Here is a 22,079-nt window from a genome sequence, read left to right as displayed (position 1 = left end):
TCTCAATATAATATTTATCAATAGTTATTTATAACTATGCATCTGCAAGCTGGCCTATTACATAAAAGATAATATAAGATGACATAAACCTGACTTGATATGGATATCCAATATTATTTAAAGAAGGAGGGAAATCACACTGATAAAAATCTAAGTGAAGAAGTACTTTGATGAGTAACTCAATCTCAATTTTAGCACGAGTGGCCCCTAAGTGAACTGCAAGATAAGAATCTTACCTTGAACAACCTCAATGACATAGTCTGAGAATGAAAACCAACCAACAGACCCGAAGAAAACTATTCTTTGGAATGACAGGCCTCTTGAAGGGTTTTAACTGCCCTCTCCAACTTACTGGCTATCTCTGGCCTAGACCAGAGCAAATGCACAAAGGACAAACTATTTACTTTTTACAACCTGACTGTCAGAGTAAGTAAGAGTAATCTAAACAAGGTTTTGTTTTTGTTTTTGTTTTAAATCAAAGTTAGAAAGACCACCTTTATTCCCAAAAGTTCCTGCTATAACAGGTATTCTAAAGAGTTCTGAAGTACTCAGCCCCTCTCTCTCCACCATAAAGTAAATGAAGTTTGGATTCCAGATATTTCAGTATCTATATTCAGCAATTCACGCAGGGTTTAACACAAATTCTGGGGCTGTGACATGGGTGCACAACTAGGTTTGCTTGGAGGATCAGGAAAAGTTTTACAGTTTAGAAGCGTTCGCTAAGATCTCTAAGACAAGAAAGCAGACAAGTGCTACAAAATACTACAGGAGTTCTTGAGAAAGTAGAAGGAGAAGCTTGGAAAATTAAGTATAGCTTCGACAGGCAGAAATAGGTGAGGTGTCTTTCCCACATCAGAGGCACCTGGGATCCTTGTAAAAGTGCCAATTCCTGAGCCCCAGTCTCAATGAAACTCTTGGGGTAAAGCGTGAAACTGGCATTTAACAAGTTCCTTTGGTGACTGGGAGGCTCATTAAAGTTTGAAAGTTGCTGAGACGGAGGTAGGAAAATGTCCAGACAGACTTGAGAGGTAGTTGATATTTAGGTACACTCATTTCATTTTACATATAATCGTGAACATGTTTATATGTTAAGAAATATACTTCTAATCCACCTTTTTAAATGGCTGATTAATATTTTATTATATGAATGCACTACCATTTATTCAATCAATTTTCTATTGTTAGGTGTCCAATGATAAGTAATTTTATGTAAATTACAGCATGTTCACTAAAATTACGTACAGAATTTATAACATTAAAATATTTTATAATGTGGAAAAAGAATGCAAAATTATATAATTACAACCATGTAAAACAGACTTTCTTTTAAAAACCTATAGCTTCGTAGCATATAAAGCCTTAAATTAAGTAATGGATGAGGCCAGGTATGGTGGCTTATGCCAATAATCCCAGCACTTTGGGAGGCTGAGGTGGGAGGATCACTTGAGGCCAGGAGTTTAAGATCAGCCTGGGCAACATAGTATGATGCCATCTCTATAAAAGCTTTAAAAATTAGCTGGGTGTGGTGGCATGTGTCTGTAATCCTAGCTACGCAGTGTAAGATTCTCCCTGGGGCCTGAAAGCTTAAGGAGATGAATAACTCCTCCCTTCTCAGGCCCAGTCCCAAGGCTCAAGGCCACTTGCGACAGCAGCGTGTGTCAGCAAGATAGCAGAAGCAGGAAGAGAGCCGGCAGGAAGACACCTACCCTGGACGAAGCCATGTACCCCTGAAGATCGAGGAAACAGGCCATCTGGGTACAACATAGCAGTTACGTCAGACTAGGACACTTCCTGTTTACAGGAGACTATAAAACCTCTGCCCTGTCCTCACTTGGGGCTGATGCCATTTTAGGCCTCACCCCGCCTGTACCCAGGTGCTCATTAAAACAGCACGTTGCTCCACACTGCCTCGTGTTGTCTGTTGGCACACTCTCAGGGTTCCAACCAATACAAGAACCTTATGTTCAGGAGGCTGAGGTGCAAGGATCCCTTGATCCCAGGAGTTGGAGGTTACAGTGAATTATGATTGTGCCACTGCACTCCAGCCTGGGACACAGCGAGACCTGTCTCTTAAAAAATTAATAATAATGAATGCATCCCTACAGGATTGAAAATGGCACACTGTCAGGGATAAGAGGCTAAATGATAGGATGATAAAGCCGAGTAATTATTTTCACCTTTCCATCTTTCCAGTTTTTTAAATTAAAAAAAAAATACCAAACCCTATCATTCATTAAGTGCAGATATTATGTGCCAGGCACTCACCTAAGCACTTAATGTTATCTGATCTTCACAACATCTGTGAGGTGTATGATAGCCACAATGTATAGTTGAGGAAATTTAAGTGGCAGAAACAGGGTTCAAATCCAAGTCTGTCTGATTCCAAAATCTGTACAATTCTGAGGATCTAAGGCTGCCTCAATGTCCCTGAAAGTACTAGACAGGCCAAAGCCAACCCCACTCTGGGGAAAAAGTCCCCAGGCAGTTTTTTTAGCATCATGTTGCTATGGTTTGCTCCTGGAGCAAGACTGGGCTTTCTTCCTGGCTGTGACTGATTACAGAACAAGACAACTGAATCCGAGGCTATCCTACTGGGACATTCCACATTGGGTGTTAATGTCACAACTCCATCAGACTATCTCTATGTGGAGAGTCTCAATGGGACATGCCTAGGGAGAAGCAGAGACCTTGGGTGGCCCAGTCACTGGGACAAAGCTGCAGTGATGTGAAGCACATTCCAGTTTTTCGTGAGGCTTGTGTGTTTGGTCTGATACATAAAGTTCTGGTACACAGAGTAACAGATCAGCTGGTTTCCCAGGCTTGCATGTTTCTCTGTGTATCCTTACAAGTCACCTTTGACCTAAGTCCAAGCTTGAGAGAGTTTCCTCAGTGAACTGAGTTTCAGTTTCTTCCACGTAAGTGGGAAAAACAGCCTTATTGGCAAGGCTGCTGTAAGGCTGCACTGTAGTGTGAGTTCCTTTTATCTTCCCTAACAATGATCCAAAGATCTGACATCAATTTCACGTATGCACATTCCCACTATACCCCACACACAAGAAGTTTATCACACGCAGCACGCAAAGCCCACATTAAATAATGAGTGAATCCACAGAAGAGTTGAAAATCACATATTATTTAGGTCAGTTTAAACACTCAGTCTCCAAAGTTCACACACCCTCTGTACTTGAAGGAGAGGAAGAGGTACCTGGCTAAGTGGTTTATTACAAACAAAACAAATGGAGGTTAATAAACAAAACAGAGACAAAAGGCATGGGCGAAGTTTCCAGACTAGCTATGCTTCCATTTTATTATTCACGGCTCAAAGCATTTTACGTATATTCACTCATTTAACCCTAATAGCCACAAGTGGTAGATATAGGGTTATCCTTTCACACACAAGTCAACAGTCTTTGGGAACTTCATAAGGCAGAGGTTCTCAAAGTGTGGTCACGGGACCAAGTGTATGAGTATCACCTGGAAACTGGTTAGAACTGCACATCCTTGCGTTCCACCCTGGATGTGCTGAATGAGAAACTCTGGGGTTGGGGAACAGTAATCTGTGTTTTTTTTTTTTTTTTTTTGAGGCGGAGTCTCGCTTCGTTGCTTTGTCCCCAGGCTGGAGTGCAGTAGAGCAATCGTGGCTCACTGCAGCCTCCACTTCCTGGGTTCAAACGACTCTCATGTCTCAGTCTCCAGAGTAGCTGGGACTACAGATGTGCGCCTCCATGGCCAACTAATTTTTGTATTTTTAGTAGAGCTGGGGTTTCGCCATGTTGGCCAGGCTGGTCTCGAACTCCTGACCTCAAGTGATCTGCCCACCTTGGCCTCCCAAAGTGCTGGGATTACAGGCGTGAGCCACTTCATGTGGCTGGAAATCTATGTTTTAATAAGCTCTCCAGGTGATTCCCAGTCACCTGAAAGCTTAAGAACCACTGTAACAAAGGACAAGACCGGGTAGTCTATCTGTGGAGTTCCTGCTCTGTTCTTAAGCACTATGTTGCACTGCTAATCACCTCAGAGATGGAAAATGGAAAACATCAAAGAAAAAAATCAAAGAAAAACAAAAGAAATGTGAGCATGCAAGGCAAGCTTGCTGTGTACTGGCTTCTGTTGTTGAGGTTATTGTCTGTCTCCCCTCTGGGGAGAACTGGAAATGGAAGGAGGGAGTCGAGGGGCACAATGAGGATGAAGTGATGGCTATTGTTTGCTGCCTTGGTTTTGTTTGATTAGCTGGTACATCCCAAACTGCTCTCCATTTAAGGACTACAGGTGAGCCTTCGTCACTTTGCCCCAGAGCTGTGGAATGTGGAGTAGCTGCACTTCTGGGATGAGGCTGCTAGGTGTTCTCCCTGCACTCAGTTTCAATGCTAGTCAGCAAATAGGCTAAGAAAGTAGGGTAGGTAGGCCGGGCATGGTGGCTCACACCTGTAATCCCAGCACTTTGGGAGGCCGAGGCAGGCGGATCACCTGAGGTTGGGAGTTTGAGACCAGCCTGACTAACATGGCGAAACCCTGACTCTATTAAAAATACAAAATTAGCTAGGTGTGGTGGTACATGCCTATAATCCCAGCTACTCGGGAGGCTGAGGCTGGAGAATCCCTTGAACCCAGGAGGCGGAGGTTGCACCATTGCACTTCAGCCTGGGCAACAAGAGCAAAACTCTGTCTCAAAACAAACAAACAAAAAAACAAACCGAAAACAAAGTAGGGTAGGCATGTTCTCACTCCTAAGTGGGAGTTCAACAATGAGAACACATGGACACAGGGAGGGGGAACATCACTCACTGGGGCCTGTTGGAGGGTTGGGGGCAAGGGAAGGAGAGCATTAGGACAAATACCTAATGCATGCGGGGCTTAACACCTAGATGACAGGTTGATAAAGTGTAGCAAACCACCATGGCACATGTATACCTACGTAAGAAACCTGCATGTTCTGCACACGTATCCCAGAACTTAAAGTAAAATTTTAAAAAAAAATGACAAAAAAAAAAAAAAAAAAGAAAGTAGGGTGGCTGGAGTGGCAAGGGAAGGAAAGACATGGACAAAATCCATTTGCACCATACACACCCTGTCTCTGGGACACGCACCTTTTTTCATGGCAAACCACCTGGCATGCACTACGGTTTCTGTAGAGTTTCAGGTTTGGGCCAGTCCACATGAACACTCAGTCTGTTTCTGAACTTGCAAAGCTGAGAGCCTATACAGATGTGATGCCCTCTAGCCTGCCCCAGGTCAGCCACAGGATCCCAGTGAAGCTTAACTTTCATATTCTGTGTAGTGGGCTGGGAATTCCTGACTTTGTTTATGGACATGGGAACCTGTCAAGGAAGGGTCTCAGGGAGTCAGGTGTCCCAGGGGTCTTATGCTGCTGTGATAAGAGTAAGTGCTCTATTCTGCTCTGAAGTAATGAAGGGGCTGGGCTATTTCTTCTGCCTAGGTCAATTCTAAAATCTACTTAGAGCCATGAGTTTTGCAGTTCAGTTTAATATGGGAGTGAGAGGAACACAGGAGGCTTCCCTGTTCAGGCATCCCAAAGTGGAACAAGAAATAGGCAGGCATTTGACTCCAACTTCTGCTGCACTGGAATTTCCCATTGCACAGATTCTGGTGTGGGGTCTGAAATGAGGCCACCTGCTGTGTGAGTATAACCTTGGGCCTTGTTGAGGTTGTGGGACTCAGTGGTCCCCAGGGGTTCTGCGTGGATCTGGGAACCATGTCCCCTGCACTTTTCTCTCTGGCCCACCTCTTTGGGCCCAGCATTCCTGGCTCTTCTAACTGATCGCCTGGACAAGGAAGCTTTACTCAGTGGAGTATGCTAACCCTGCGATGGCACTCTGAGGGTAGGGTGTGGAGTGCTGGTTGTTACCAGGGACTACCTCATGCTCAGCAGTCTTCACAGCTGTCTTGTCCTCCACCCCACCCCTTGGCTGCACCACCACCACCACTGCCACCATATACACCCTCGTCACTCTCTAATCCTGCGTCATCTTTCTTCACAACTTTTTCACTCTTTGAGATTGTATATTTGTTTATCTATATACTGTCTGTCTCACCAAAATGTAACCCACAAGGGCACTGCCTGGTGTGTTCGCCATTTTATTTAGGTTGCTGGTTTTGTTCACTGCTAACCTAACAGTGCCTGGCACACAGTAGGTTTCAATTAGTATCTACTGTAACATTTCAAAAATTATTGGTGTATCTCCAGGACTACTTTTTCTTGATAAATATTGGCACATAACATCCAGATTCTTCCCCTGGGCATTCAGGGCCCTCCATCACCTGCCCTCCACCCGAATTTCCCACTACCTGCTAACACAAATGCGTCCACAGGAGGCGGGTTCCTTTCTGCACCCTAGTGTCCTAGGCACAGCCCCACCTTATTTTTGTTGTTTTAGCTTAAAATGGCTTCATTGGATTTTCTGCCTTTTAAAATCCTCTGAGTTCCACAGAATCCTGGTTCTAAGAAGTTTCCCCAGGCTGCTCTGACTCACCTAGGTTTTTCTCTCTTCAGAATATTTCTATAAAGTGGCATCCTAAGATTTGTCACTGTGAAGCATTCTGCCCTGAAGTTAGTTTTCTAAGGGTGTCGCGGCCAGGTGCGGTGGCTCATGCCTGTAATCCCAGCACTTTGGAAGGCTGAGGAGGGCAGATCACTTGTGGTCAGGAGGTTGCAGTGAGCCAAGATCGCGCCGCTGCACTCCAGCCTGGGTGACAGAGCGAGACTGAGTCTCAAAAAAAAAGAAAAAAAAAGTTTCACGTGGCCAAGTCTTGACTTCATAAAAATATTGTCATATTTTCCTTTTGCTCCCCTGCTGTGTCTACCAGGTAAATCATGGCCATTCCCCAAGGCCCAGGTCATCTTCCTAGTAAAGACCTCAGTGGTGGGTTGTATTATTGGTTGCCCAACATCTGGTGCCCTGATGAACTCAGGCATATCATGTGACCTGCTCTGGCCAGTGAAATGTGGGCAGAAATGATATATACCACTTCTGGGCAGAGCTTTAAGGGCCAATGCATGATTTGCCATCTCCTTTCCCTCTGACATAAGACAGGCAATGATTGGATAGAGGGTGCTCTGTCAGCTTCGGTCCTAGAGGGAAGGTGACAGGGAGCAGAGTCACAACTGTTCAATAACGGACATATGAGTGACATCTAAATCTTTATTTTTCTGTTATAAGCCATAGCAATTTGTGGGTCTTCTATTTATGCAGTACAGTCCAGTCCTTTTCATATGACACTGCTTCCATAACCAACCCAAACCAAAATGACTTTCCCTCTAGTGAATGTTCATTATACTTACTGCTGATACCTGTGCTTTTTCAGATAGGCGTTCCCAGAACCATAAAATTTTGTGGAGGTGGCCCAGAAGTAAAGAAAGCTTAGAAAATATGTTTTAGGCCAGACACAGTGGCTCATGCCAGTAATCCCAGCACTTTGGGAGGCCGAGGCAGGTGGACCATTTGAGGTCAGGAGTTCTCTGCAAAAACTACAAAAATTGGCTGGGTGTGGCGGTGTGCCATGAAGACACTCATCTCTATTTCTGACATCACTTTCACGCTTTGACAAAATGAAATCCAAATGGAAACATGCTGTTGAGTAAACTTTCCTTTGTTTGGGTGATTGATCAAATGTGAACTGGATCCCATGGCTCTAACTGCTTTTCCTTCAATGACTCCCCATGGCACTGAGATGGCACCTGATCCCCTCAGCATGCACACCAGACCTCTTGGGATCTGTCTTCTTCCTGCCTTGAGTTTCCCACCCCAATCCCATACACCAGGCCCTAGCCATTCTTCATTATGTGTAGTTCCCAAAGGAGGTAACTCCCTGCCTTGACACCTTTAATACCTGCTCTTTCTTCTGCATGGATAGTCCTTAGCCCACTCCATCAAAGCGGCCAACCTCCCCTTGCCTTTTCAAGGCTCAGCTAAAAGTCTCCTGCCATCCAACACCTTCCTGATCCTTCTGCTCAGCTCCATCCCCTACCACCCTAAGTTAGATGCTTCCTTTGAACTTTCATAGATAGTACCCCTGCAACCCCTCTCGTATCATTTATTGAAACCAAAGGTTTCCCTGCGAGCAAGGGATTTTGTATCTCTGTGCTTGCAAAATCTAGTGTAGTGTCTGGCATATACATAGCAAATGATTGATAAATGTTTGCTGAGTGAATGGATGATTGGATAAATTAACAAACAAACCTGAGGAAGTTCACTTGGAATCCGAGTCACCTCTGGTCCAGGGATTAGATGAAACTGTTTTCCCGTATTGATGGAAAAGTCCGTGGCTAGTCTATGAGGTGCCATCTTGGGTGGGCTCTGGAAAGAACCCAATTTTCTAGATCAAATCAAGAGTCAATGGACCTTATTGGAATATTTCCATGCAAGAAAGTGCCAAGATCCAAACCAAATGTCTGGTTTTAAGTTAGATTCTTCCAACATTATGGGGAGATAGAGTTGCATTTGCTTACACGTTCATCCCCATAGTATTAAAGTTTTGATATTACACCAAAGAAATGTAGATGTTAGGTTCCATTTCATTTCTTCCCGAATAGGTGAATGGGGAGGTTGGGGAATTTCAGTTCCTAAATTAGGGACAGTTACTTTTTTAATTGAAAAAAAAACAGAGGAAAAATCTGAAGCTGCATTGGGTTGCAATAAATTCTTTTTTTTTCCTTCAAGACAGTCAAGACTCCCAGAGAAACAGAACAGCTTGTCTCATTAATCACTAACCATCAACAAAAAACAGGAAGACGGTAGGAAATTCCTCTGCCTTTCTCCTCTTGCAACCCCACCTTCTCTATTCCTCCCACTCCATTCCCAGGTCAGAGGCTCATAAACCTGTCCTGCTTCCTCTAAACATTTAAATTTTTAACCTATAAATTATAAGACATTTTTAAGAATGGAGTTTTAAAAACTGGACATAATTATCATGCCTCAATCATTATAATTCTTCCATGTTCCCCTCTAGGTTTTTTTTTTTTTTTTTTTTTTCCCTTCATATAGCTACAGGGAACTTGTTTTTAAATCCCCAAAGTGAAAACCTCTAGGGACCTCATACTATAAAAAGCTGAGAACTTCCCTTTTTGGTCCCTTGGGGAAGAGGTCAAACATAATCAGATCATCTTTTTGAAGGGCAATTCAGCTGTAATAAGAGCGAGATCGAGCATTATCTTAAAGTACACATGAATACTTAAAGAGATTTCTTGGCTAAGGCGGGCAGATCACGAGGTCAGGAGTTCGAGAGCAGCCTGGCCAATATGGTGAAACCTCGTCTCTACTAAAGATACAAAAAATTAGCTGGGCATGGTGGTGTGTGCCTGTAATCCCAGCTACTCAGGAGGCTGGGGCAGGAGAATCGCCTGAACCCCGAGGCAGAGGTTGCAGTGAGTGGAGATTGTGCCATTGCACTCCAGCCTGGGCGACAGGGCGAGACTCCGTTTCAAAAAAAACCAAAAAAAGGCACAATCATTACAACTAGCACTATACAGTTATTGTCCATTTGAGGTTTCTCTTTTTACAGTATGTCATGGACATTCTGGTTCAGTGTTGAGGTTTGGTTTCTTCCTGCCCTATTGGTCTCACTCTGTCAGCCAGGCAGGAATGCAGTGGTGCAATCATGGCTCACTATAGCCTTGACCTCCCAGGGCTCAAGTCAGCCACCTCAGCCTCCTGAGTAGCTGGGACTACAAGCATGGACCACTATGCCTGGCTAATTTGTGTATTTTTTTTTGTAGAGATGGGGTTTTGCCATGCTGTCTAGGCTGGTCTTGAAATCCTGAGCTCAAGCAATCTACCGACCTCAGCCTCCCAATATGTTAGGATTATGGGCATGAGTCACTGTGCCTGGCCTGGTGTTTTTATTTCTTATGAGTGCCTGCAGGTGTCACAGAGCTGTAATTTAAGAAGAGGTTAATTCAGATCCCTTTTGACCCCAGAAAAGACAGTTTGTTGGAGGTCTGCACAGCCCTATTGTCTATTTATTGCTACCATAAGAACTCATCCTTTAGTGGCAAGGAATAATGGCAATTAATTTACTAGTTTCCCCATAAGCTACTGTGGAGAAGAAAGGCTTTTCTTTCAGTCATCCTACTTCCTCAGTTTTACCCTAAAAAGCTCTCATTCTAAAGTGAAGCAAGTGAGAGTCCAGAGTGAAGGATGCTCAGCTCCCAATAGCAGGAGAGGCCTTGAAGTTACCAAAATTAGGTTCCCTAACCGGGACATTTGGTGGATTAACAAAGGTGGACTACTTCTCACTAGTATCACTGTTTTGAGATTTAAATCTCAAAAATAGATCAGTAGTTTAGTAAAGACATCAAAACCAGCATTTGAGCAGCACATCATCTGCCTGAACACAGCATGTGAGATGAGATGATATACAGTATCCTCTTCAGGGCATCTGACATAACGATGAAATGTGCAGGTTCCAGAATCAAAGTGTCAGGGCTAAAACCCAGCTCTGTCACTTACTAGCCATGTGGTATTGGGCAAATTGCTTAATCCCTCTAAATGAATCAGTTTCCTCATCCATATTATGGGATTAACGGTACTTACCCTCATGGGGTTGTTGTGCTATCTCATTTAATTCTTACAAGCTTTAAAATAGTGCCAGAAACATTGTAAGCACGTGTTTGTTTGAGGCCTCAGGTGTACAAATTGGCTGATGACAAACTACTGGCCCTAGCAGATGATGTAGCATCAGACCAATTAAAGAGAAATTTTCAATATAAACAGTGTACATAACATAGGGATAGACTGCCAAATTGTTATGCCAAGAGACAGCAGAAATGTATGTGCCAGAAGATCTGCACATCAGGTCAAATAGACCAACATTCACTGAAGTTAAAAAGAAAATTGGAGTGTGGATTCAGAAAGTGGAAGGGGCTATTTTGAGAGAACATGTCCTTCAAAACGTATTAGCACAAAAACTGTCACAAACATTCACACCACCAAGCATCAGGTAAATTACCTTTTCAACTCCAAGGACTGAATCTCATTCAGAATTCCCAGGCCCTAACAGCAGAGAACAGTGCTGAACTGGGAAGCCACATGTTGCCATGAGGGCAGGGCAGAAAGCCAAGTCACCTCTCTTAACTGTGTTGAATCATTAACCATAAACACATCTTTCACAACATTTTCTTACATGGCCTGTTCCCAAAATTATTGAGGACATCGCGTAGGTTTTGACTGTCTCAATGTTAATGAGACTGGAAAGCATGATAAGAATTTCCAGTCTGGTGCTGTCATGGAGAGACTCCAACTCATCACTGTAAGAGGGCAAGCCAAGAGCTTGTAGACAAGGAAATGGTTCATTAGGAATCAACCAATGACATAAAATTGGTTCAAATGAATCGGTCAATGCCAAAAAAAGGCAGGGGAACTGTCCTAGATTGTGAGACTGCAGACGATGGGTGAGCCTTGCTTGATTTGATTCTGGGAACTACTGGAGAACTTTAAAAATGCAGCATGTTGTTGGATATTACTGAGTTATTATTATTTTTAGTTTAATAATGATGTGTCATGATTAGGCAGGAAGAAGTCATGCTTAGGAGATGCATATTGGTGTTTTTTGGGATGATGTGACATGCCATTTATCACTTCTAATGGTTCAGTAAAATCAATAGATGGAGCTCATGAGAGAGATAAAGCAAATGTGGCAAAATATTAACAACTGGTGGATGTATATGAAAAATGTGTGGGTGCTTATTTTACTATTTTTGTATTTTTTTCTATAGGACTGAACATTTTCTCAATAAAAAGCTGGAGGGATCAAGAGAATGAAAAGGTAAGCCACAGACTTGGAGAAAATGTTTGCAAAAGACACGTCTGATGAAAGAGTTATCCAAAATACAGAAAAACTCTGAAAACCCAACAATAAGAAAATAAACAACCCAATTAAAAAATGGACAAAAGATGGAAACAGCAGGCATTTCACCAAAGAAGATAAACAGAGGGCAAATAAGCATATGAAAAGATGTCATCGTATGTCACATCATATGTCATCAGGGAAAGGCAAATTAAAACAACAATGAGATATCAATGCTTTCCTATTAGAATGGCAAAAATTCAGAACACTGACAACACCAAATACTGGCAAGGATGTGGAGCAACAGGAACTCTCATTCATTGCTGGTGGGAATGCAAAATGGCCAATTTGGAAAGCAGTTTGCAAGTGTCTTACAAAGTAAACCTACTCTTACCATAAGATCCAGCAAACAAGCTCCTTGTTATTTAACAAAATAAACTGAAAACTTATGTCCATATAAAAACTATAGAGCTATTTACATTTTTATTTATCATTGCCAAAACTTGAAAGGAACCAAGAGGTCCTTCAGTAGGTGAGGGGATAAATAAACTGTGGTACACTCAGACAATGGAGTATGAGTTAGTGTTGAAAAGAAATGATCTATCAAGCCATGAAGATACATGGAGGAAACTTAAATGCATATTACTAAGTGAAAGAAGCCAATCTGAAAAGGCTATACTATATGAGTCCAAGCATGTGACATTTTGGAACAGGCGAAATTATGGAGACAATAAAAAGATCAGTGGTTGCCAAAGGCTAGTGAGGAGGGAGGGATGAAAAGATGGCACATAGGGTATTTAGGGCAGTGAAACTCCTCTGTATGATACTACAATGGTAGATGCATGTCATTATACATTTGTCCAAACCCCTACTTCAGTGTAGGTTTATTAGTTGTAACAAATGTACCACTCTGGTGGGGGATATTGATCATGGGAGAGGCTATGCACGTGTGGGGATAGGGACAAGGAGTATGTGGGAAATCTCTGTACCTTCCTCTCAATTTTGCTTTAGATAATTTTGCTTTTGGGTACTGGTTCTTGGGTTTTAAGTGAATATTTATATTTGTATTGACTTTGCCACATTAGGTACAGCAAATTTGCTCTAAAACTGCTCTAAGAAAATAAAATCTTAAAAAAAAGCTGGTGAGGAGGGAAAGGTTTGAAAAAGGTAAAGGTAAGAAACTATGCCCCCATGCACTGGCTCCTGTGGCTTGTAAGGGTGGGATTTAGGAGCCAGAGAGGTCAGGTTGTTCACCTGAAAGGTGAAGCCACCTGGAGGGAGAATGGAAGCCCCAAGGTGAGGAATTCACAAGCTGCTTCTCTCTGATGAAAACACAGAGCTATACTAACCATATTAGAAAGGGGTTAAGAAATTAGTATGTAAACTCTCCAAAACCTGTTCAAGCACATTAGCTTTATTAAACCTCTCTATTTGGAAAAAAAATCATTTGAAAATTTTTATTACAACTAGCAGAAGTTATAAAAATAGTTTAAAATCATACGATTTATGGGATCATTGAGACTTCTGGTCACTCAGTCATTAATCTAGCAAAGGCCAAGTGATTAACATAAGAATAAGCAGTCAGTAAAGTTTGGGTGTTGGGCAAGTTTAATCATAACCTCCATGTTTTCCTCAGGATTGGACTTTGGATGGAGTGAAGGGGAAGGAATATAAATGTTCGGACTTACTCAGTCTCAGTTAGATCACCACTCCCCTTCAGTCTCTGGGTAGAACAGAGCAAGTAGCAGAAGTATTACAGGAGAAGAAGGGGAAAGAGGAGAGGGAAGGGGAGAGGGGAGGGGACGGCACAAGGGCTGGGAAGGAGAGTATCAGAAAGAGGCACCTGTGTGTCACCCAGCCTGGGAATGCCAACTGAGGAGCTCTACTTTACTTAATATGCATCAATGCAGGACCAAACCTTTGTTGCTTTAAGAATCCTTTCAATTTATCCTTTAACAAAATCATAACACATACTTGATAAATGAGAAGCTACACGACAATCACTCAACCTTTTTCCAAGGAGAGGTAAATATGAGATTTGTTTACCTTTTTGTTTCTATTCATTTTTAAGATAGCCAAGGAGAATATGAGCATACTATCATTCTACATAATTTAAACCATGAGTGGGTACTAATTAATTTCTGTAGCAAGGTACCATGTGAAATTTGCTGTACCTGCTGTTGCAAAGTCAATACAAATATAAATATTTTACTTTAAAAAACTCCCAAGAACTAGTACCCGAGTATTCCACACACTGAAATACCATGCCTCAAGAAATTATCAACAGATTTCTTTAGCTTATCAAAGCACTTGGCAATGATGCTCTGAGCAGACCCATTAACAATGATCACTAATTGAGGGGCATAATAAGGGGATCTGCTTTAGAAATCTCTATTGGTTTTGGACTTTTCCAGTGTTTCACTGAGATTTGGGGTATTAGGATAGCAGAGGGGTGGCATATTTAAGTGATGTCATAATCATGGAATCAGAGGAAAAACTCAAAGATTTAGGGAAATCATACCTGCTTAAAATACTGATATTTTACATAATTTCCAAAGTGCTTTATCATCTAACCTTCAACAGAAACACCATGAGATAAGTAAGGCAGGTATTATTATCCTCATTTTACAAATGACGAGATGGGCTCAGACAGCCTGGGCTTTGAACTGTGTTTTTGTTTGTTTTACTCTAAGATTAATGTTTCTCCAAAGTAAAACAGACCTTCTTCTATTACTACCTCAGAGGCAACTGATGTTTACCTTTTTTAGAATAAAGAACTTGAGACATCTCACTCCCAAAATAAAGTAAGAGCTTCATCTCCCATGTCCCTCTCCCCACCCTACAAAAGTGACAAAAAGTCACAATTAACAAGTTGCTTCTCCAGTAGATGAGCATTATTTAGACTCATCGATGAGAAGATGCTTTCTGGAAGTTGTAAGTTTATTTTCTTTTGTATCTATAAGAGCTTTGAGACATTAACTGCCTACAATGTTATTGTTAACAAACGTTGGTAACAAAGTCAGCGTTACCTGCAAGTAGGCCTACATGCTCACAAAGAAACTTGAACCTATTTTGGGAGTTGCTAAATTTCTCAAGCTGTGCGTTTACAGTTGGCTGATCACATGTTTTTTCCTGAGCTGAAGACAGTAGCTTTAATAAAGCCATCTTTCTCTTTTTTTCCCCCTTTGGAACTATTGAAGTCTCAGTCAATAATGCCCTCTCATTCTGTACAATTAACTTGCATCTCAGATCAGCCCCTACCTTAAAATGTAAGTTGAGAAATGCCCATTTCAGAAGCAGCATGAGGAAATGAAGCTGTTAATAAGCCATTTGAGTTTACCCATTCATTAAAGCACATCTTATCTTGATCTTACTTTGTATATTTTAAATTAATAATTTATGCTCTGCCAGTTTCACAAAGGACATGAGGCACATTGCTCACTGGCAAACTATTCTCAAGAAAGAGTGGGCCAGGTGCCATATTCAGAGGCCTAGAACTGATTTCATGCACATAAATATACAAGCCAGGCCTCCCACCCTCTGTCTCTCCTTCCCTCCATCCATCTCTCCGTCCCTTTGTCCTTCCCTCCCTCCCTTTCTCTCATTCTTTCTTTCTTTTGACTGGGTCTTGCTCTGTTGCCCAGGCTGGAATGCAGTAGTGTGAACATGGCTCACTGCAGCCTGGAACTCCTGGACTCAGGTGATCCTCCCGCCTTGCCCTCTCATGTAGCTGGGGCCACAGGCATGCGCCACTATACCTGGCTAATGTTTTGTAGATACAGGGTCTCACTTTGTTGTCCAGGCTGGTCCTAAACTCCTGGTTTCAAGTGATCCCACCGCCTTGGCCCTTCAAAGCACTGGGATTACAGGTGTGAACCACCATGCTTGGCAAGTCAGGTCTCTTGAAAGGAATCTACTTTTGCATAGGCTATGACACAGAAACCTTGGTAGAAAGTCCAAATAATTATAAGAAGCCATTCCAGAGACACTCTTGACTATAACAGATACCGTCTCATAATGGATTGATGTATCCCTAGCTCATCTCAAGTCTGCTGGGACAATCACAACTCTGTGCCCATCATTTGCAGTACATGGTAGCCAGCTTTGTCCTTTCTGACAATGTGCATCTATTTACCTCAATTGATTGAGATTAAGAAATTGGTAGACACGGACCTTACTCAAGTTACTTAATTTTACCACAGAGTCAAATGGTTGGGCTTCAGGATGAGGCAGATTCTTAGGGGAAGATGGCAACAAGATTAGCCAAGGTTTTCACATTGCTCAATACATCAGCAATGCTGAGCAACAGAATTGCTAATATCTTCAGACATGCCCAACCACCATTCAGAATTAGATGAGCTCTTGAAGACCAACCATAAGGGTACTGTTCAAGCCACTCTCTCCATTTAACACACAGAGAGGTGGGCACAAGATCACACAACAGAGACCCAGTGAGAAAGCAGAAGGCAGTCTGAACCACAGCCTGGCACGTGGGTGGAAGGGGAAGAAGAGAGAGGGGAGGATGCTCATAGTGATTCAGTCATACGTGAATGACTCCTGTCTAATAAACATAAACCTAAGTAGAATAGAGCCAGGCCTGGCATTTTTAAGCTGTGCATTAAAATACAGAAAAGTGGTTTTTTTTGGGGGGATGGAGTTTCATTTTTGTCGCTCACGCTGGAGTGCAATGGTGTGATCCTGGCTCACTGCAACCTCTGCCTCCTGGGTTCATACTATTCTCCTGCCTCAGTCTTCTGAGTAGCTGGAATTACAGGCACGCACCACCACGCCTGGCTAATTTTTGTATTTTTAGTAGAGATGGGGGTTTCACCATGTTGGCCAGGCTGTTCTCGAACTCCTGACCTCAGGTGATCCACCCGCCTCAGCCTCCCAAAGTGCTGGGATTACAGGCGTGAACTACCACACCCTGCCAAAATACAGAAACATTTTAAAACATCTCTCACGATATGCATGAGAAGGATTCAGAGAAATCTTTTTTTTCTCTCTCTCTTTTTTTTTTTAAACAGGGTCTCACTCTGTCACCCATACTGCAGTGCAGTGATGTGATCTCAGCTCACCACTGCCTCCACCTCCTGGGCTCAAAGAATCCTCCCACATCAGCCCCCTGAGTAGCTGGGACTACAGGCACACACCACCATACCCAGCTAATTTTTGTGCGTTTTGTAAAGACAGGGTCTCGCTATGTTGCCCAGGCTGGTCTTGAACTCCTGGGCTCAAGTGATTCACTCACCTCACCCTCCCAAAATGCTAGGATTCCAAGCATGAGCCACTGTACCTGGCCAACAGAAATCTTGTCGTAGGTATTTTATATAGTGTTTTTACATTTTTGTGCATTAAAAAAAATCATGGATACATGTAAGATATAGCCTTGCTTCTTGGTGAGTAGGTCTACACAAACCTACCCACAAAGGCAGAGGGAACTAAGAGGCTTAAGAAAGAGGCTGATAAATCCAGTTCTTCAGAAAAAAACATTTAATAGGGACTTAAAAATAGAAGTGATGTCTTGGGCTGCTCCAGAAAGTGAGTCCCTGTGTCCACCCACCAGAAATGATCCTTTATATGGCAAGTGTTTAGAGTAAAGACAGCTGGTCACGTCTCAGATCCCCCTGGGGAACACTGGTGACCACTGGGGAAGTCAGATAAGCATGTTTATGAGGGGTTATCTGTGCTACAGGCATTGTTTCTTGGCCTTGCTGCAGGAACACCTTGGCATGCAGGACTCAAGCATCGGTCATGGTGGTGGTTTCGCTTCAAGATGGTGTTACCCTTGCAGTGCACCAGGCTGTTTTCCTACCAACCCAATGTGTGAGCCTGGTCATTCTCAAGTCATTCTTTTGCTCTACTTATAGAGTCCTATTGATGCCCAGTATTAAGCACATCAACAGCAGACCAGGTCTGCAGCTTTGCTATGTTCTTACAGGTATATCTTCAGATGACCTGCAGCAGAATTACCTGAGGTATTTGTAAAAAACTGCAAACTCCTGAGCCCCATCCAGAATGGGAATCTTGAGGCGTGAGTTCAGGAGTCTGCATTTTTCACAAATACCTCAGCTGACTCTAATTCATGCCATGAAGAAAAAACTCTTTAGTGAAATAACAATATACATAGAATACTGTACATTGAATCCAGTACGATGAATACATGGAATACAATATGCAGAGAAAGCTATATGCTGAAGAGCTCACTGTGGTTTTTTTTTTTTTTTTTTTTTTTTTTTTTTTTGAGATGAAGTGTCACCCAGGCTGGAGTACAGTGGCATGATCTTGGTTCGCTGCAGCCTCTGCCTCCTGGGTTCAGGTGATTCTCAAGCCTCAGCCTCCCGAGTAGCTGGGATTACAGGTATCTGCCATCACACCTGGCTAATTGTTTTGTATTTTTAGTAGAGACGGGGTTTCACCAAGCTGGTCTTGAACTCCTGACTTCAAATGATCTGCCCGCCTCAGCCTCCCAAAGTGCTGGGATTACAGGCGCCACTGTGGATTTTCATAAACTAAACACACGCTTGTGTAGACAGCAGCCTCGAAGCACCCTTGTGCCTATTTCTAGGCACTGTCCCCCATGGTGGATCCATGCATACTGTTGTATAAATGTAAATCATTCATTCTCAGGACTGCATAGTATTCCGTCAGGGAATGTGAACCAAATTAAGAACCCTGCCTTCCAGAATTAAGCCTAAACAGACCTAATCCCTGCATGAACACACCACATCTTATACCTGAAGGCACCCTTCTCCGTTTTTGACTCCATGGCTAACGTTTGCCAGGAACTATAGAGCTCACACTGTGACTGAGGTCAGAGGGCTGGGTGAGTGTGCTGCTTGCACCAGAGCAGTGGCTCTGTTGTTCGACTTTAAAGAGGCTCCTTCTAGCATGGTCTGATAACCAGTGAGGTGTCGTATCTTTTCCTAACATAGGTTTTTCAACCTTGCCTCATGAAGGCTCCTCAGAGTGTAATTCTTTCCTGAACACTGCAGTTGCTGAAATAACCAATTTGGAGGCAACATTATTAGGGTGATTCTGTGAACATTATTAGGGTGATTCAAGCTAGACAACTTGAGTCCAAATCCCAATGCTGCCAGTGCTTGTGGGACTATGGGCAACTTATTTAACTCTCTGGAGCCTCAGTTTCCTCATGTGTAAAAGGAGGCTTATAATAGTACCTCATAGGGTTGTCACAAGCAGTGAAGGACCACTTAGAACGACATGCATAGTAAACAAACGTATGTGTTTGATAGATGCACTGGAACTTCTGAACCCATGAGTGCAACACAGACACTAAGGGGTCATGTGGTTTTAATGCCAAGGGAAGAAAAGTAGTGCAGTGATTTGGGGTAGGTTAGCCCAGCGGCTCCCACTCCACCTGCCTTTAAAGAATCATCTACAGAAGGCTTGTACATTTGTAGCCATATTTCTGCCACACAACATTCTCTTTCCAGAATCTAAGAAGTGTTAATTAACATGCCTACACATAGTCATCCACTTTTGCTAACCTTTGCTAGCCAGAATGAAAATACATCATTAATCCAGGGCTGGGCGGTTATTTATTTATTTATTTTTGAGATGGAGTCTCACTCTGTTGCCCAAGCTGGAGTGCGGTGGCACCATCTGGGCTCACTGCAACCTCCGCCTCCCGGATTTAAGTGATTCTCCTGCTTCAGCTTCCCAAGTAGCTGGGATTGCAGGCTCCTGCCACCACGCCGGACTAATTTCTGTATTTTCAGTAGAGACGAGGTTTCACCATGTTGGCCAGGCTGGTCATCAACTCCTGACAGGTGATTCGCCTGCCTAGGCCTCTCAAAGTACTGGGAATACAGGAGTAAGCCATGCACCAGCCTGGGTTATTTATTTATTTTTTTTTTTTTGAGACGGAGTCTCGCTCTGTCACCTAGGCTGGAGTGCAGTGGCGTAATCTCGGCTCACTGCAAGCTCCGCCTCCTGGGTTCACGCCATTCTCCTGCCTCAGCCTCTCCGAGTAGCTGGGACTACAGGCGCCCGCCACCACGCCCGGCTAATTTTTTGTATTTTTAGTAGAGACGGGGTTTCACCATGGTCTCGATCTCCTGACCTCGTGATCCGCCCGCCTCGGCCTCCCAAAGTGCTGGGATTACAAGCGTGAGCCACCGTGCCCGGCCCAGCCTGGGTTATTTTTAAATGGGCTATTATCTCAAACTCATTTTTGTACCAGATGAGGGATTAAAAATTCTACTACAAGTAGAAACACTGAAGAATCCCTTCTCTGATTCATTCCGGCTTGTCTTCTAGTTCTTGCAAAGCTGTGACATTTCATGTATTTTATGTATTTCCTAAGGTGCTGTAGGTACCAGGATACAAGGCCAGCCCGGGGCTATTCTTTCTGCTGTGTCTCTACCTACAGTCATTATGACCTGAATCCACTCCACAGAACACAGCATTTTTTTTTTTTTTCCTCATCACTTTCTCTTTTCTCTGGAGGTATCTGCTAAAATTGCAAACTCTTGGGCCCATCCAGAGTAGACATTCACTTTCTGAGTGTCTCTTCAAACTCCTCATGGCTCTTTCTGCTTACCAAAGTCATACATACTTTTTAAAAATTTGAGCGCTCAAAAATATATACTGTCAGACATGAAATCTATCTACATACCACTCTATTCCCCAAAATAGATTCCAGATGGAGTTAGGTGCTAAATGTAAAAACTAAAACCATAAAAATATTGAAAAGGGTATAGAATATATTTACGACCTTGGGGGAAAGAGGGCCTTTTTAAGTGAGGCATGGAACATAAAAGCATAAAGAAAAGGACTGACGAATATGACCTCATAAAAATTAAAAACTTCTGTAAGGCCAAAGATACTGAAAATGGAGCTTAAAAGACAAGCCACAGAAGAGGTGAAAATATTTGCCACACACATAACAAAGCATGAATAAATAGAAAAACAGGCAAATGGCATGAGGAAATAGAAATGACCAATAGAGTTGAACAGAAGTTCCACAGGGGCAGGGGTTTGTGTTTGTTCATCTGGGGCAGTACCTCAATGTTTATCTAATGATGAATTAATGTGAAAACATGTTCATTCTGATTTTCAATCATGTAAATGCTACTAATTATTAATTAGAGATAGGTTCTCACTCTGTCACCCAGGCTAGAGTACAGTGGTGGGACCATGGCCCTGGGTTCAAGCAATCATCCAGCCTCGGTGTCCTGGGTAGCTGGAATGACAGGAATGCACCATCATGCCTGGCTAGTTTTTAAAAAATTTTCGGTAGAGATGGGGTCTTGCTATGTTGCCCAGGCTAGTCTTGAACTCCCAGACCTGGCCTCAAACAATCCTCCCATCTTGACCTCCTAAGTCGCTGGAACTGTAGGTGTGTACCACCATGCTCAGTGAAAATGCAACTTAAAATGGAAATTTTTTTTCACCCATTAGAATGGGAAAAAATTAGTGTTGGTTAGGATGTGGGGAAATACACATACTCATGTGGGGCTGGGAGTGTAAATAATACATCCTCTTGTAGGGTAATCTGTCAGTATCCATCAAGCACAAAAATGCATGTACTTTTTATGCACACATATGTTTATTGCGGCACTATTCACAATAGCAAAGACTTGGAACCAACCCAAATGTCCATCAATGATAGACTGGATTAAGAAAATGTGGCACATATGTACCATGGAATACTATTCAGCCATAAAAAAGGATGAGTTCATGTCCTTTGCAGGGACATGGATGAAGCTGGAAACCATCATTCTCAGCAAACTATCAGAAGATCAGAAAACCAAACACTGCATGTTCTCACTCATAAGTAGGAGTTGAACAACGAGAACACATGGACACAGGGAGGGAAACATCACACAATGGGGCCTGTCGGGGGGTGGGAGGGCTACAGGAGGGATAACATTAGGAGAAACGCCTAATGTAGGTGACGGGTTGATGGGTGTAGCAAACCACCATGGCACATGTATACCTATGTAACAAACCTGCCCGTTCTACACATGTAACCCAGAACTTAAAGTATAATAACAATAATAATAATAATAATGAAGAAGAAGAAGAAGAGGAGGAAGAAGAGCATCATGAATGAAAGAAAGAAACTTGGGGAAAAAAAATGCATGTACTTTTTGATTTAGCAGTGCCTACCTTGGGAAATTATGGAGCTAATGTGCTTGTTTAACGGTATCTATTGCAGCATTCTTCGAAATATCTAAAAGTTATAAATGACCTAAAGACTCATCAATATGCAAATGACTAAATAAACTAAGATAAAATTATACCACAGA

The 22,079-nt window shown here is 42.7% G+C and overlaps 1 protein-coding gene across 1 annotated transcript in view; it reads right to left on the bottom strand.

The window, feature by feature from the left end:
- The window catches only part of CPM (carboxypeptidase M), an 80,277-nt gene that overhangs the window by 37,306 nt on the left and 20,892 nt on the right, over nucleotides 1-22,079 (bottom strand). The gene's annotated exons all lie outside the window — the stretch shown is intronic.

Source organism: Nomascus leucogenys, chromosome 10 (assembly GCF_006542625.1).
Source record: "Nomascus leucogenys isolate Asia chromosome 10, Asia_NLE_v1, whole genome shotgun sequence".
NCBI classification, from domain to species: Eukaryota; Metazoa; Chordata; class Mammalia; order Primates; family Hylobatidae; genus Nomascus; species Nomascus leucogenys.
This window is presented reverse-complemented; position numbering and strand designations above follow the sequence as displayed.